General features: G+C 33.2%; 4 non-coding genes across 4 annotated transcripts; 2 read left to right on the top strand and 2 right to left on the bottom strand.

Moving 5' to 3' along the window:
* Window positions 1-2,976: 2,976 nt before the first annotated feature.
* Window positions 2,977-3,047, top strand: TRNAC-GCA (transfer RNA cysteine (anticodon GCA)). Its single transcript has one exon. It is a non-coding gene; the product is annotated as a tRNA-Cys (tRNA).
* Window positions 3,048-6,450: 3,403 nt separating this feature from the next.
* Window positions 6,451-6,524, bottom strand: TRNAD-GUC (transfer RNA aspartic acid (anticodon GUC)). The gene has a single exon. It is a non-coding gene; the product is annotated as a tRNA-Asp (tRNA).
* A 5,650-nt stretch (window positions 6,525-12,174) lies between these two features.
* On the bottom strand, window positions 12,175-12,263 carry TRNAS-UGA (transfer RNA serine (anticodon UGA)). The gene has a single exon. It is a non-coding gene; the product is annotated as a tRNA-Ser (tRNA).
* An 830-nt stretch (window positions 12,264-13,093) lies between these two features.
* TRNAG-GCC (transfer RNA glycine (anticodon GCC)) lies at window positions 13,094-13,164 on the top strand. The gene has a single exon. It is a non-coding gene; the product is annotated as a tRNA-Gly (tRNA).
* The last annotated feature ends 942 nt before the right edge of the window (window positions 13,165-14,106 follow it).

The raw sequence follows: 14,106 nt of genomic DNA, 5'->3' as shown, positions 1-14,106 counted from the left end.
CATACCTAATGGAATAGTTAGAGTGTTTCCATTACCTGAGCAACCAATTTGGTGAGTATCCGTAGAAATAACTTTACCCTCATGTTCGGCTATAACTGAAACTCCCGAATCTAAAGCCGCTTGGCGTTCTATTCCGGTTCCTACAATGCACTTCTCGGACCGAGAAAGCGGAACTGCTTGACGCTGCATATTAGAACTCATTAACGCCCTATTGGCATCATTATGCTCAATAAAAGGAATGAGAGAGGCTCCAATCGAAAAATATTGAAAGGGAAAAATGCTTCGAAGATGAACCTGTTCCCAGGCAATAGTCAGGAATTCTTGACGGTATCGAGCAGGAACAACCTGTTCTTCCTGAATACCTCGATTTAAGGCCAAAGAATTGCCTGCCGCTATCATATAATATTCATCTCTACTTGGTGATAAATAAACCATCCGTGCTTCTTTTTCTTTTGATCTCTCAGAGATTTCATAAAATGGAGTCTCTATGGATCCCCAATGACCAATCCTTACATGAATAGCTAAGGATCAATAAGTCCAACATTAATTCCTTCGGAGGTGTCAATTGGGCAAATACGTCCATAGTGACTAGGGTGGATATCTCGTATCCGAAAACTTGCAGTTCGACCTGTCACCCCTCCAGGACCTAAATAACTCAATTTTCGACCATGAACAATTTGGGTTAATGGATTAGTTCGATCCAAAACTTGAGATAAAGGGTGTAGACCGAAAAATGATTCATAAGTGGTTGTTAATGAAGTTGAAGTTACCAAATTTTGAGGAGTTGGTATCAATTTATGCCTGATTGCTCCAGATATAGTTCCTCGAACCGCATTTTCTAAACGACCAAGAGCCAGTCCGAATTGATCCTGCAACAGATCTGCTACAGAACGAATACGTTTATTTTTCAAGTGATTCATATCGTCAAGTGTACCCATTCCAAATTTCATTCCAATCAAATGATCTGCAGCAGCCAATACATCTCGTGGTAACAAAAATGTATTGTTCTCAGGTATATCAAGATTTAATCTTTGGTTGATATTTCATACTTAATTCTTCCTAATTCACATCTTTGTTGAAAAAATTTCTTTTGTAATTCCTTACACAAGGACTCAGAAAATACTGGATCCCCACCTACACAAGCAAATTGTTGATAAAACTCCAAAATAGCATTTTCTTTTGACCCGATCTTTTTTTTTTCCTTATCATTTAGGAAAGACAAGAAAATTTCAGGATAACAAACATTATCTAGAATTTCTCTTAGATTTAAACCCATAGCTGATAATAGAACGAGAATGGAGATTTTTTGTTTTCTACTTACAGGCCCAGATCCTTGCTTTTCTATCAATTTCTAATTCTAATCTGCCTCCCCAATCTCATATTATGGTGCTGGTATAGACCGAGATGCCGTTATGGTCCAATTCAGAACAGTAATAAATACCAGGACTTTGCAATATTTGATTAATTACAATTCTGTAAATTCCATTTACGATAAAGGTTCCGAGGGAATTCATTATAGGAATGTTTCCAATAAATACTGTTTGTTCTTTCATATCTCTATTGGTTTTCCAAATTAATCCCGCAAGGACATATAATTCAGACGAATATGTGAGTGATTCATACACAGCATCTCTTTCTTTTCTCAAGGGTTCTGCCAATTGATATGTTTCACAAATAATTTAAATTCAATTTCTTGATCTGTATCTTCAATTTTGGAAACTTATTAAATTCTTCCATTAAACCCTGATTAATAAACCTACAAAATCCCTCAAATTGTATCTGACTAAATCCAGGTATTGTGAACATTCCCTCATTTCCATCATGAGCATTTTAATCTTAAGTTTCCTGTTTATCGAAAAATCCCATTATTAGTTCGCCTCTTCATCGATCCATATGGATCGCTCTAGCAATGATGGAATATATATTCTGTTTACTGAATTACATAAAATTTTAGACAACTCCATATATGTATTTCCGACATATCAACGGATCTGAGAAAAGAGGTTGAATAAAAGAAAATAAAGAGAATTTTCAAGCAAATTTGACTCAATTTGCGAAAGATACAAATGGAAATAAATTGATAAATTCCTGGAAAATCTTCTGCCGCTTTGTAAACTTAACTTAGGGAGTCTTGTATAGACTATCCAAATTTATCCAATTTCGACTTATTATTTATGATATTATGATGAGATTGGGTACCAAAAAAGGGAGTTAATTGGCTTTCACGTAATGCAGAAAGCCATATTATAATAATAGGGAGGAGTAAAGAGTTTTTTGAACATGACATACTCAACAAATGATTAGAAGCTTCTTTGGTAGAATTCGAATGCATACAAGACAATTAAAATACATAAGACGTTTTGCTGTTATTTATGAATTAAGTACAGTGAGCTAGTCGTAAATTTGATCTGTTATGATAGTTCTACTCAGGGCAACACAGGTTGTGCCATATCATAAATTTTCTAGTTAAGGAAAAATTAAAGCACCATAATTCTAATATTTCTAGAAATATACAAAGAAGATACCCGCTCGCTCTGTATCTATTACTTGTGTTCTGGGGTTTATATTTATATATGTACTTAATATACATAATTAGTGTTATGAGTCAAAATCACAATTGAAAAGGGATTTATGTATAGTCTATACTCTATTACTTATATTATATATATAAATAAAATATTTTTTGAGTTTAGTACTTAATACTAATTTATATATGTAATAATATAAAATGAGTAGTAATTTCTTCATTTTTTAAGATTTTATTGAAAATGGTATTGATATTTTTAGAATTATATTATATAATAGAGTTTACTTGAGTTTATCTCCAGTAATATTCTACTGGGATAATATTGATACTTAGTGAGACTTTTTTCTCATCAAAAAAAGAAGCTAATCTCTATTTATAATAAATACTAATAGACAATTTATATTTCTAATATAAATAGCATTTATATCTAGCGTTTATTATTTTTATTTGGCGACATGGCCAAGTGGTAAGGCGGGGGACTGCAAATCCTTTATCCCCAGTTCAAATCTGGGTGTCGCCTGATCAAGAAAAAATCGCGATTTCTTAGACTATCCTGCTGGTCTAAACCTAATTCTTCGTAAAGAGAAACAGACAGAGCGAAAGGTTTAGGCCTTTTTTTTTTTTAATACTTAATTCTAAGTAACCATCGGTTCTCAAAAAGCAAAGCCTGTAATTCTTCAAACTAGGTAGTTTTCAGTATGTTACGAACAAACCAAACTTGATAAGTAACTAACAAACAGAAAAAAAAATATTAAGAGACAACTATGAGATTCATATCCACCATAGTAAGAGATAGGAAATACTATTTTAGTCATGACTGAAAGAGCAGAGTCGAAAAATAACAAAAAAGAGACTCCTTTTTTATTTTAGTTTTCGGCTTAGGTTTAATAGGAAACACTATCAAATCTTCATACTTTCATTAGTTGACTATACAATCAATATTAAGTTAAGTGAGTAAGTTTCTACTGAGTCAATTGGCTAGGCTGAGTAGAAATTCATTTCTCAGTTATGTAAGTAACTAAAAAAAGATACGTTGTCTCTAAACTGGAAAATCCTAGTGATAAATAATCACTAGTCATTCTTGATTGATTGTACCCTCTCCTCTAGAAATAGAATAAAGGTTCAATTTTGACATTATAGGAGATTGGAAAACAACAAGACTATAAGAACGCATCATATTTCAAATTGTTTCACAGAATGATAATAGGTTTAGATAAAATAGAATTATGAAATAGCAATTTATATACCTTACCTTGCTGGTGAGGTAGTTATATCTCTGTTTTTATTTTGTTGCTTATAAAAGTGAACAAAAATGTAAGTCTTACTATTCCTCTATCTTTATCTTAGGATAAAAGCCTTGGCTTGATATTTAGAAAGTATGTCTATCTTATTTGTGTCTAATCTTTATTGAATTCATATAACAGAAATGTTCTAACTATAGGAACTTGTTACAAATCTATTTATTGGATGATCAATAGGGGTAAGTCATAATTCCATTTTGACTCTGCCCCATTGATTCTACTATGATTAGTAATCAATAATGGAATAATTCTTTCATATGATAAGGATAGGAGATATATCACATGGATATAGTAAGTCTCGCTTGGGCTGCTTTAATGGTAGTCTTTACATTTTCTCTTTCACTAGTAGTCTGGGGTAGGAGTGGACTTTAGAGGTACTTTTTATTGAGTCATAAAATTGTATCAGCTGTTTAATGTTTTACGACCTGTTTGTTTGAAATCAAGATGTCTATGCTTTCAAATTCTGCTACAGTGAAATAGCAATAATAAACTACAATACACTAATAAACACTAACCATTTGAGCAGAAAATGAAATAACTAAATTCTCTAGGTGTATTTGTAAAAAAGGCAACGGAATATATTTATATTAATAAGATTTTTCATGATAGGCTTTTTTCAACCAAGTTGTTACTATATCTATTTTTTTCTATTTTTTGATTTGTTGAACAGGTTCTTACGGCTATTATAATAACTAAGAACCAAGCCAACGTTCTTTTTTGCTTTATGTGATTTCTTCTTTGTTTACTTTTACTCTTCTGAGATAAATTTGTTCTGTTATTACTATTTTAATACATACTTTCTACTCAAGCTTGTAGTAGTGAACACAGCCACCAGGGATAAAACTTTTTGTGTTGAGCGATCTACGTCTCATAATTTAACATTTAAAATTTCTAGAAATTTTCTTTATTTAGGCTTTATCAACAAATCTCAAAATCTGATGTAATGTCATGTTTAAGTATGACTTAACAAATGGGCCAATTGACTCCTCTTTTACAGATATAAAGAAGTGATCATACAAGGTGGCATCGATTATCAGTTTCTAGATTGATGAATGACTTCTTTATAACGCTAAAAAAAGAAGAATGATTCGAGTTCTTTATTTCATTTTTTTTATATGTTTTATAGAAAACTAGCCCCCATTTTTTTTTTTTTAATTGAACAGTTTTCATCTATCTCGGGATACTCAGTATAAATTAAAAGAGAGCTAGAAAAATCTCTGGACCTTAAATTATGATTTATTTTTGATTGGTCAAAATTCAAAAGCGACGAAAATACGAAATAACTCGAAATTTGAGTTTAGTTGAATTTATATATTTATTTCCCTAATTAAAAAGTCTGTGTACAGACGTATTGGAGATTGATCTCCGTTGTCAAGCCCATATCTGTCTACAAATATATAGTCTCTAAATATAGAGATGCTACAATAGAACACACGATAGTGTGGTAGAAAGATTTATATTATATCATTTAGTTCTTTCTACCATACTATCTCCACTAGTGTCGATTCCAGTCCAATCATTCCATTTAAGACTTGGAGTTTAAATCCCTTTCTTTAATGACGGATAAGAAATCAAAGTCTCAGTTAACTTAATCATTTTGGCTCACTGTTTTCACGTAGATGATAAGTAAAAAGCAGTAGGAACTAGAGTGAACAGTGCAGTAGCAATAAATGCGAGAATATTTACTTCCATAATCTTATTGTTTTTTTCTTCGCAATAACTCGGGATCTAATCCCATAGAGGTAATAAATTTGACTGCTATAATCTAATTTGGATTAATTGTATCCTAATGATACTAAATGAAATCCGTGTATGAATAACAATATCTAATCTATCAAAGAGATTCATCATCGAGAATTGAATAGAATAGTATAACATAGGAAGATCTTTTATCCATACCAAGTAAAAAAAGGGATTCCTGATTCTCTAACGAATTCATTGAGTTTATGTTTTCACTCTTTCTTTTTAGACTGGACTATAAAAAAGGTCCCTTCATTTTTTTGTTAGATTTCTCCCATTAATTAGCTCATGAGATATCATATGACCGACCGGTATTCCATTGGCCATCCAAACAAACAGTAGAAGTGCAAGAAAAAAGTCATTAATATAATACTATTAATATAATACTAATAACTTATTTAATAGTAATAAACTACTAATTATAACTTAATATATAAAAATTTTTTGTAGATGAAAAATTCTCTGTCAAGCTGATTTTGGTAAGATCATTAGGTATCATGCAATAAATACCATATATAGACTCCTTATATGTGTACTCCTATCCTACTAAAAATATTAATACTCTAATATATTTCATGGATTAAGAGCAATCGAAAACATCATGTCAGACCTTTCCTTTAGAGTATCCATCAAACTAATAAATAGAGTGATACCACCAATTCAATTGTCCCAATCCACATAGATATGTCTCCTTGTTCTGAAATTGTTAATGGCTAGTAAGTATAAATTGTTCTATTTGTGTGATACTAAATCGAACATTAAAACAAAAAAAGAGAGAAAGATGCCTACCTAGAATTATATGTTGCTCCCCGTTTTATCCTTGTGCGTCGGGAAAAATACAGACAGAAATTCAAAGATTTATCGGGTCGTCGGATCTTAGTTCGGGACTGACGGGGCTCGAACCCGCAGCTTCCGCCTTGACAGGGCAGTGCTCTGACCAATTGAACTACAATCCCAGCAGGCTGGACAGTATGTCTATTCTTAGGGTTTCCTAAGAACACTCTATTTGCTGTATTATAACATAAACACAAATGCTATAGGGATATCCAGCTAGACTAGATATAGCCTATACTATATCTAGTGATTCATATAGTAATCATAACACTGGTTAAATAGTAACCTGTAATTATTACTATTGCTCTAATATTTATTAGTTATTTTTAATATAATAATGATAAAAAAGAACACAAATTAGACTTTTATTTATTCTTACATACATATCAGGTATTTCTAGAAAAAGGTGATGTCATACTCAAAAGAAAGCGGAAAGGCAAACTTTTAGGCCGAGCTGGATTTGAACCAGCGTAGACAATTGCCAACGAATTTACAGTCTGTCCCCATTAACCACTCGGGCATCGACCCAGGAAGAATCCATATCATATACATATATAATAGATAATTGATATGGATATGGGCTTCTCAATTATTACTAAGCCACGATGAACTTACTTTCCCAGTACCCTACCCCTAGGGGAATTCGAATCCCCGCTGCCTCCTTGAAAGAGAGATGTCCTGCACCGCTAGACGATAGGGGCATATCCGCCCGACCACCATCATACTATGATCATAATATGATCAGTTTTTTGGAATTGTCAATACAATAAATAGAATCTAAAAAAATCAAATCAATATGAATAAAAAAATCTAAAAATATGGAAAAATATACAAAAAGGACTTAGTAATTGTAAAAATGTAAGTACTGGTCTGATTATAAAGAGCTTTTCAACTTTGATGATTCCCGACCGACCCTCTAGGTAGGAGGTCATAAATGTGTCATCCGCTATGATATATTTATTATACTCATATAATATAGTCATATATACTATATAATACAATAGTGTAGACTTATTTAATAGTTCAAATTTGAGATTTTATTATTTGAGAATTCTTTCCTTATATAATCTAATTAGGTTCGGTTCAATATTCATTATTTATTTAGTTAGACTAAATATAATAGGAAAAGATAATAGGAAAGTTCCCTACCTATTCTCTTTAATGAACTAGACGATATTAAATTAAGTTTATATTAAGCTAGCTAATAAGCTAGATAAGTTTAGTAAAAGTCATAATAAAAAAATGAATTATAAATTTCTTTTCTTTTAATTTAATATTAAACTCAATTATAATATTCAACTTTTAATTAATATAAAAGTCCTTACATGAATATAAAAATTCAGAATAGATAAATATTAAGTAAGATATATGTTTTTTCTATTAAAGAAATATGTCTTAAAATCATATGTATTAATATGTCTCTATAATATATTCTATTATTTATATTTTATATATTAATATATTTATCTAATATTATAGACTTTAATTAATATATTAAATAAAAAAAAGAAAAAATATTAAAAAATATTAGTAGATTAACAAATAAAAAAAGTAGTATATCAAATTAGTTGAAGTAGTGATTGATCGAAGATCAAAAGTATAGAAATTTTAGTTATTGAATTTAATTTACCCTAATAGATTTCTTTAAATAAAATACGATTTGATCTCATACATCTCTGTAAGATTTGTATATGTAGGAATTAATTCAATATTGTTCTCATGATCCCTCAAAAGCAAAGACAATAGATCAAATACAATAGGTAAAGTAACATTGAAACAATTCACTTTAGTTTATTGGTAAGGTTTTTGACGAACTTTCTGCTAGACTTGACTTAGGACTTCAACCCTTTAGTTTTAAATCTATATAATTTCTTGTTCCTGCATAAGTTCCTATACATCTATATGTAGATGTAATATATGGACATATATACCCGCGGTAGACTCATAATGGAAAATTGAGAATTTAGTGAGGTTTAAGCCCTTTTAACTCAGTGGTAGAGTAACGCCATGGTGAGGCGTAAGTCATGTGTTCAGATCCGATAAGGGCTTTTTACCCAAATTTGAATCTTCATTTTTAGGAGAGTATAATAGATGGATCTTGTTGATATTTGTGAAAAAGATAACCATATTAGAAACATAAAACACCTTTTATCATGAATAGTTCTAGTTATGATTAAAACCTAGTTATAAAGTTGTTCACTATATTTTAGATAATAAAAAATCTTTAAACCTTTTAGGGGAGGAGGAGTCGATCCTCTATTGATCTAATAATTGTTACCAGACTTCCTTTGCTTTTTTAGATCTATTTTTCGTCCTAACCCTAGGACATTGCTATTCTAGATCTCTGATCTATTAGATATTAATCACCAAACCAAAGTCTTCCTAATCTCTACAGTCTCCCAATCAAAGCCATAGTTAAAGTAACAAAAAAAAATAAGTGGACCTGACACGTTGAATCATGACTATATTGGCTATTCTGATATTCAAATTCTATAGAGATGAAATTCTAAAAGCGGACTCTTTTTTTTTGACTTTTTTTTTTAACTTTAACCATCCAAGAATTTGTCGATATCTCCCGTTTTCATCTTCTTTTTACTGGATGCTCCATAGGAATAATTTGCTATTCCTTTTCCCCAAAAAGAAAACTTTATTTCACTAATAAATTTTTCAATCTCTTTCTTTGATTACAAAATAAGATATTTTTTTTGAGCCAAGTCAATAGAGAACAAATACAATAAGGGGGTTTTCATTTCTAGTTTACCTTTATTTAATATTGAGTTTAGTATTTCAAATTTAATTTAGATTTAGGAGAAAAAAAAACTACAATACGATATTTTTGATCTAACGAGTAAAGGTAAAGTCAAAAGATACATATTCAAGTTTCTTTTTTCTTGGTTAGGCCCGCTAAAAAGTACTCTGCATTCGAGTTAGAGGACAATTCGGGTTCAGTTCAAAATTGTTGTTTTTAAGAAAAAAGTAATAGTAAAGACTAATCAAATCAAACCAACTGATGTATTTTCCTAGGTCGGTTTTTATGCTACTAATTTGGAGTCTCCTATTAGTAGTTTACTAAAGGAAGAGTTTGTATCTGTGAAACTCATTCTAAGGGGTATTGGGCGATTCTTGGTATCGTCTATATAAAATCGAAATATGATATACCCTGGAAATAAAATGAGATGAGGTGTTCGAAAATGGTTGAAGTAGTTAAATAGGAGGATCACTATGACTATAGCCCTTGGTAGATTTACCAAAGAAGAAAATGATTTATTTGATATTATGGATGACTGGTTACGTAGGGACCGTTTCGTTTTTGTGGGTTGGTCCGGCCTATTGCTATTTCCTTGTGCCTATTGCGCCGTAGGCGGTTGGTTCACAGGTACAACTTTTGTCACTTCATGGTATACCCATGGATTGGCGAGTTCCTATTTGGAAGGTTGCAATTTTTTAACTGCTGCAGTTTCTACTCCTGTGAATAGTTTAGCTCACTCTTTATTGCTTCTGTGGGGACCAGAAGCTCAAGGAGATTTTACTCGTTGGTGTCAATTGGGTGGTCTGTGGACTTTTGTTGCTCTTCATGGGGCTTTTGGGCTAATAGGTTTCATGTTACGTCAATTTGAACTTGCTCGATCTGTTCAATTGCGACCTTATAACGCAATCGCTTTTTCCGGTCCAATTGCAGTTTTTGTTTCTGTATTCTTGATTTATCCACTCGGACAGTCTGGTTGGTTCTTTGCACCTAGTTTTGGTGTAGCAGCAATCTTTAGATTCATCCTTTTCTTCCAAGGGTTTCATAATTGGACGTTGAATCCATTTCATATGATGGGAGTTGCTGGAGTATTAGGCGCTGCTTTGCTATGCGCTATTCATGGTGCTACTGTAGAAAATACTTTATTCGAAGATGGTGACGGTGCAAATACATTCCGTGCTTTTAACCCAACTCAGGCTGAAGAGACTTATTCAATGGTAACTGCTAACCGCTTCTGGTCCCAAATCTTTGGGGTTGCTTTTTCCAACAAACGTTGGTTACATTTCTTTATGTTATTTGTACCAGTAACTGGTTTATGGATGAGTGCTCTTGGAGTAGTCGGTCTGGCTCTGAACCTACGTGCCTATGACTTCGTTTCCCAAGAAATCCATGCAGCAGAAGATCCTGAATTTGAGACTTTCTACACCAAAAATATTCTATTAAATGAAGGTATTCGTGCTTGGATGGCGGCTCAGGATCAGCCTCATGAAAATATTATATTCCCTGAGGAGGTTCTACCACGTGGAAACGCTCTTTAATGGAACTTTAGCTTTAGCAGGTCGTGACCAAGAAACCACCGGTTTTGCTTGGTGGGCCGGTAATGCCAGACTTATCAATTTGTCCGGTAAACTACTTGGAGCTCACGTAGCCCATGCCGGATTAATTGTATTTTGGGCGAGCAATGAACCTATTTGAAGTGGCTCATTTCGTTCCGGAAAAGCCGATGTATGAACAAGGATTGATTTTACTTCCCCATCTAGCTACTTTAGGTTGGGGGGTAGGTCCGGGAGGAGAAGTTATAGATACTTTTCCATACTTTGTGTCTGGAGTACTTCACTTAATTTCCTCTGCAGTCTTAGGCTTTGGCGGCATTTATCATGCGCTTTTGGGACCTGAAACTCTTGAAGAATCTTTTCCATTCTTTGGTTATGTATGGAAAGATAGAAATAAAATGACCACAATTTTAGGTATTCACTTAATTTTGTTAGGTCTAGGTGCTTTTCTTTTAGTATTCAAAGCTGTTTATTTTGGTGGTGTATATGATACCTGGGCTCCAGGAGGGGGAGATGTAAGAAAAATTACCAACTTGACCCTTAGCCCAAGTGTTATATTTGGTTATTTACTAAAATCTCCTTTTGGAGGAGAAGGTTGGATTGTTAGTGTGGACGATTTAGAAGATATAATTGGCGGACATGTATGGTTAGGTTTCACTTGTATACTTGGTGGAATTTGGCATATCTTAACCAAGCCTTTTATGGGCCCGCCGCGCATTTGTCTGGTCTGGAGAGGCTTACTTGTCTTATAGTTTAGCTGCTTTATCTGTATTTGGTTTTATAGCTTGTTGTTTTGTCTGGTTCAATAATACTGCTTACCCTAGTGGATTTTATGGTCCAACCGGACCAGAAGCTTCTCAAGCTCAAGCTTTTACTTTTCTAGTTAGAGACCAACGCCTTGGGGCTAATGTGGGCTCCGCTCAAGGACCTACTGGTTTAGGTAAATATCTAATGCGTTCCCCAACTGGAGAGATCATTTTTGGAGGGGAAACCATGCGTTTTTGGGATCTACGAGCTCCTTGGTTAGAACCTCTAAGAGGTCCAAATGGGTTGGACTTGAGCAGGCTGAAAAAAGACATACAACCTTGGCAAGAACGCCGTTCAGCGGAATATATGACTCACGCTCCTCTAGGTTCTTTAAATTCCGTGGGTGGCGTAGCTACCGAAATCAATGCAGTCAATTATGTATCTCCTAGAAGTTGGTTAGCTACTTCTCATTTTGTTCTAGGCTTCTTCTTTTTTGTGGGTCATTTGTGGCATGCGGGAAGAGCCCGTGCAGCTGCAGCAGGATTTGAAAAGGGAATCGATCGTGAATTGGAACCTGTTCTATTCATGACCCCTCTTAATTAATTGAATTGATATTTTTTGATTTATATATCTTTTTTTGTTCTGGCTCGGCTATCCTACGTCTAGCCGAGCCAGAACAATTTATAACAGTATATTAGGCCAATAAAAAAAGATTCAACAAGAAAAAGGAGAGAGAGGGATTCGAACCCTCGATAGTTCTTTAGAACTATACCGGTTTTCAAGACCGGAGCTATCAACCACTCGGCCATCTCTCCAAAAGAAAATTTCTATTTTATTTCTACAAATAGAACATGGCCATATGAATTGATACACTACCCTGTTAAAGTGACATTCTAGATAGGGTCTATATATGTATTCATTTGTATGTCATTTGTGTGTATATTGATAGGTATATACAGGATCTAGTATATCTATTTGTTAGTTAAATATATAGTAAACTAAATCAAATACTAAATAAAGTGGTAATAACTTTTAATGAATGAATTGATTCATGGTTAAATCCCGCCATGATGCATTTTCTCAAAATTTTAACTAAATAAGGGATCAAATGGTATAGTTTATTTGTTGGTAGCTTGGAGGATTACAAGCATGACTATTGCTTTCCAATTGGCTGTTTTTGCATTAATTGCGACTTCATCAGTCTTACTGATTAGTGTACCTGTTGTATTTGCTTCTTCTGATGGTTGGTCAAGTAACAAAAATATTGTATTTTCTGCTACTTCATTATGGATTGGATTAGTTTTTTTGGTAGCTATCCTCAATTCTCTCATCTCTTGAACTTTTTCTCCGGCATTTCTTCCATCCAAAACACAGCTACTTCTAATAAAATTCTTCTTTTGAGATAGATTTGAATTAAAGTTTGAAAACAAAAAGAAAGATATTTCTTTTGTTTTATTTTCAATCATATCGTTGATATCATTTTTTGATTACTTATTTTATCGTATCTATCGGTTTTTTGGAATCGGAATCTTCCTGAAAGAAGAAGAAGAAATAGTATCAGGTCCTGCACAAATATGATCCAAACGCATATATGATATATCATATATGTCATATATGTGTGGACATATGTGTGCGTATCAAAAAAGCGGATATGGTTTAATGGTAAAATTTCTCCTTGCCAAGGAGAAGTCGCGGGTTCGATTCCCGCTATCCGCCCATGGGGAAGTCATTTACTATGATTACTAATTTAGTCTAGTTTACTACTAGAGTGTCGTCGTTAGATGATTCTGTTTCTTTATCTACCCGCCAATCGAAAAACAAAACCTACCATCCAAAAACAAAAAGCTTATTAAGAACTAGATACTAGAATAATACCACACCTAAAATAAGAAAATAGTGAGATTATCTAGATATGTATATTTCTTTTATCTATTTTGATTTGATCAAAAAACAATGTTATGGAGACAGGATTTGAACCCGTGACCTCAAGGTTATGAGCCTTGCGCTACCAAACTGCTCTACTCCGTTGAAGAACTAAGTGGACAAAAGAATATACGCCCTTTACCATACCTATATAATTAGAATAGTCCATTTACACAGAATGGTAAAGAGGGGCCTCTCCATGATCATCGATCATAGAGATTTATAAAAACAAAAGTGAACGGTATTTTTATCCTTACCAACTAGACCTTGTAGCGCCGGTAACAAACATGTATTAACCATTTCTCAAGTATGTGTCCGGATAGTCCAAAGTGTCGATAGTTACCTAGGGCGTCCCGTCAAAAAACAACGTCGATGAAGCCGTGTGGGTGCACTATTACGTGGTAGGGATTGCAATTTTCCATGAATTTCCCATTTTTCACTCAACGACGGAATTTGGCTTATTTCTTTTTTTAAGGATTGACGAATCAAATGATATTTCTGCTCCAATTTCTGTCTCTTGCTCTCCCTCTGAATCAAAATTTTTCTTGCCATAATTTTCAGTTCCTATTATTTTATTATCAAAAATATAGTTCGGATCTTAGATGTAGAAATATAATAAGGGGGCTTCCCCTTATTCATCAAAATAAAAGGAATGAAATTCTTGACGATACAATACAGGACATAAAACGAATAACTAAATTAACCAAATTTTCCTGATGTAGAGGCAATCAAGAA

This window comes from Wolffia australiana, chromosome 1 (genome assembly GCF_029677425.1).
Source record: "Wolffia australiana isolate 7733 chromosome 1, ASM2967742v1".
In the NCBI taxonomy this organism is placed as follows: domain Eukaryota; kingdom Viridiplantae; phylum Streptophyta; class Magnoliopsida; order Alismatales; family Araceae; genus Wolffia; species Wolffia australiana.
The sequence above is the reverse complement of the archived record's forward strand: the minus strand, read 5'-3'. Positions and strand labels throughout refer to the sequence as shown.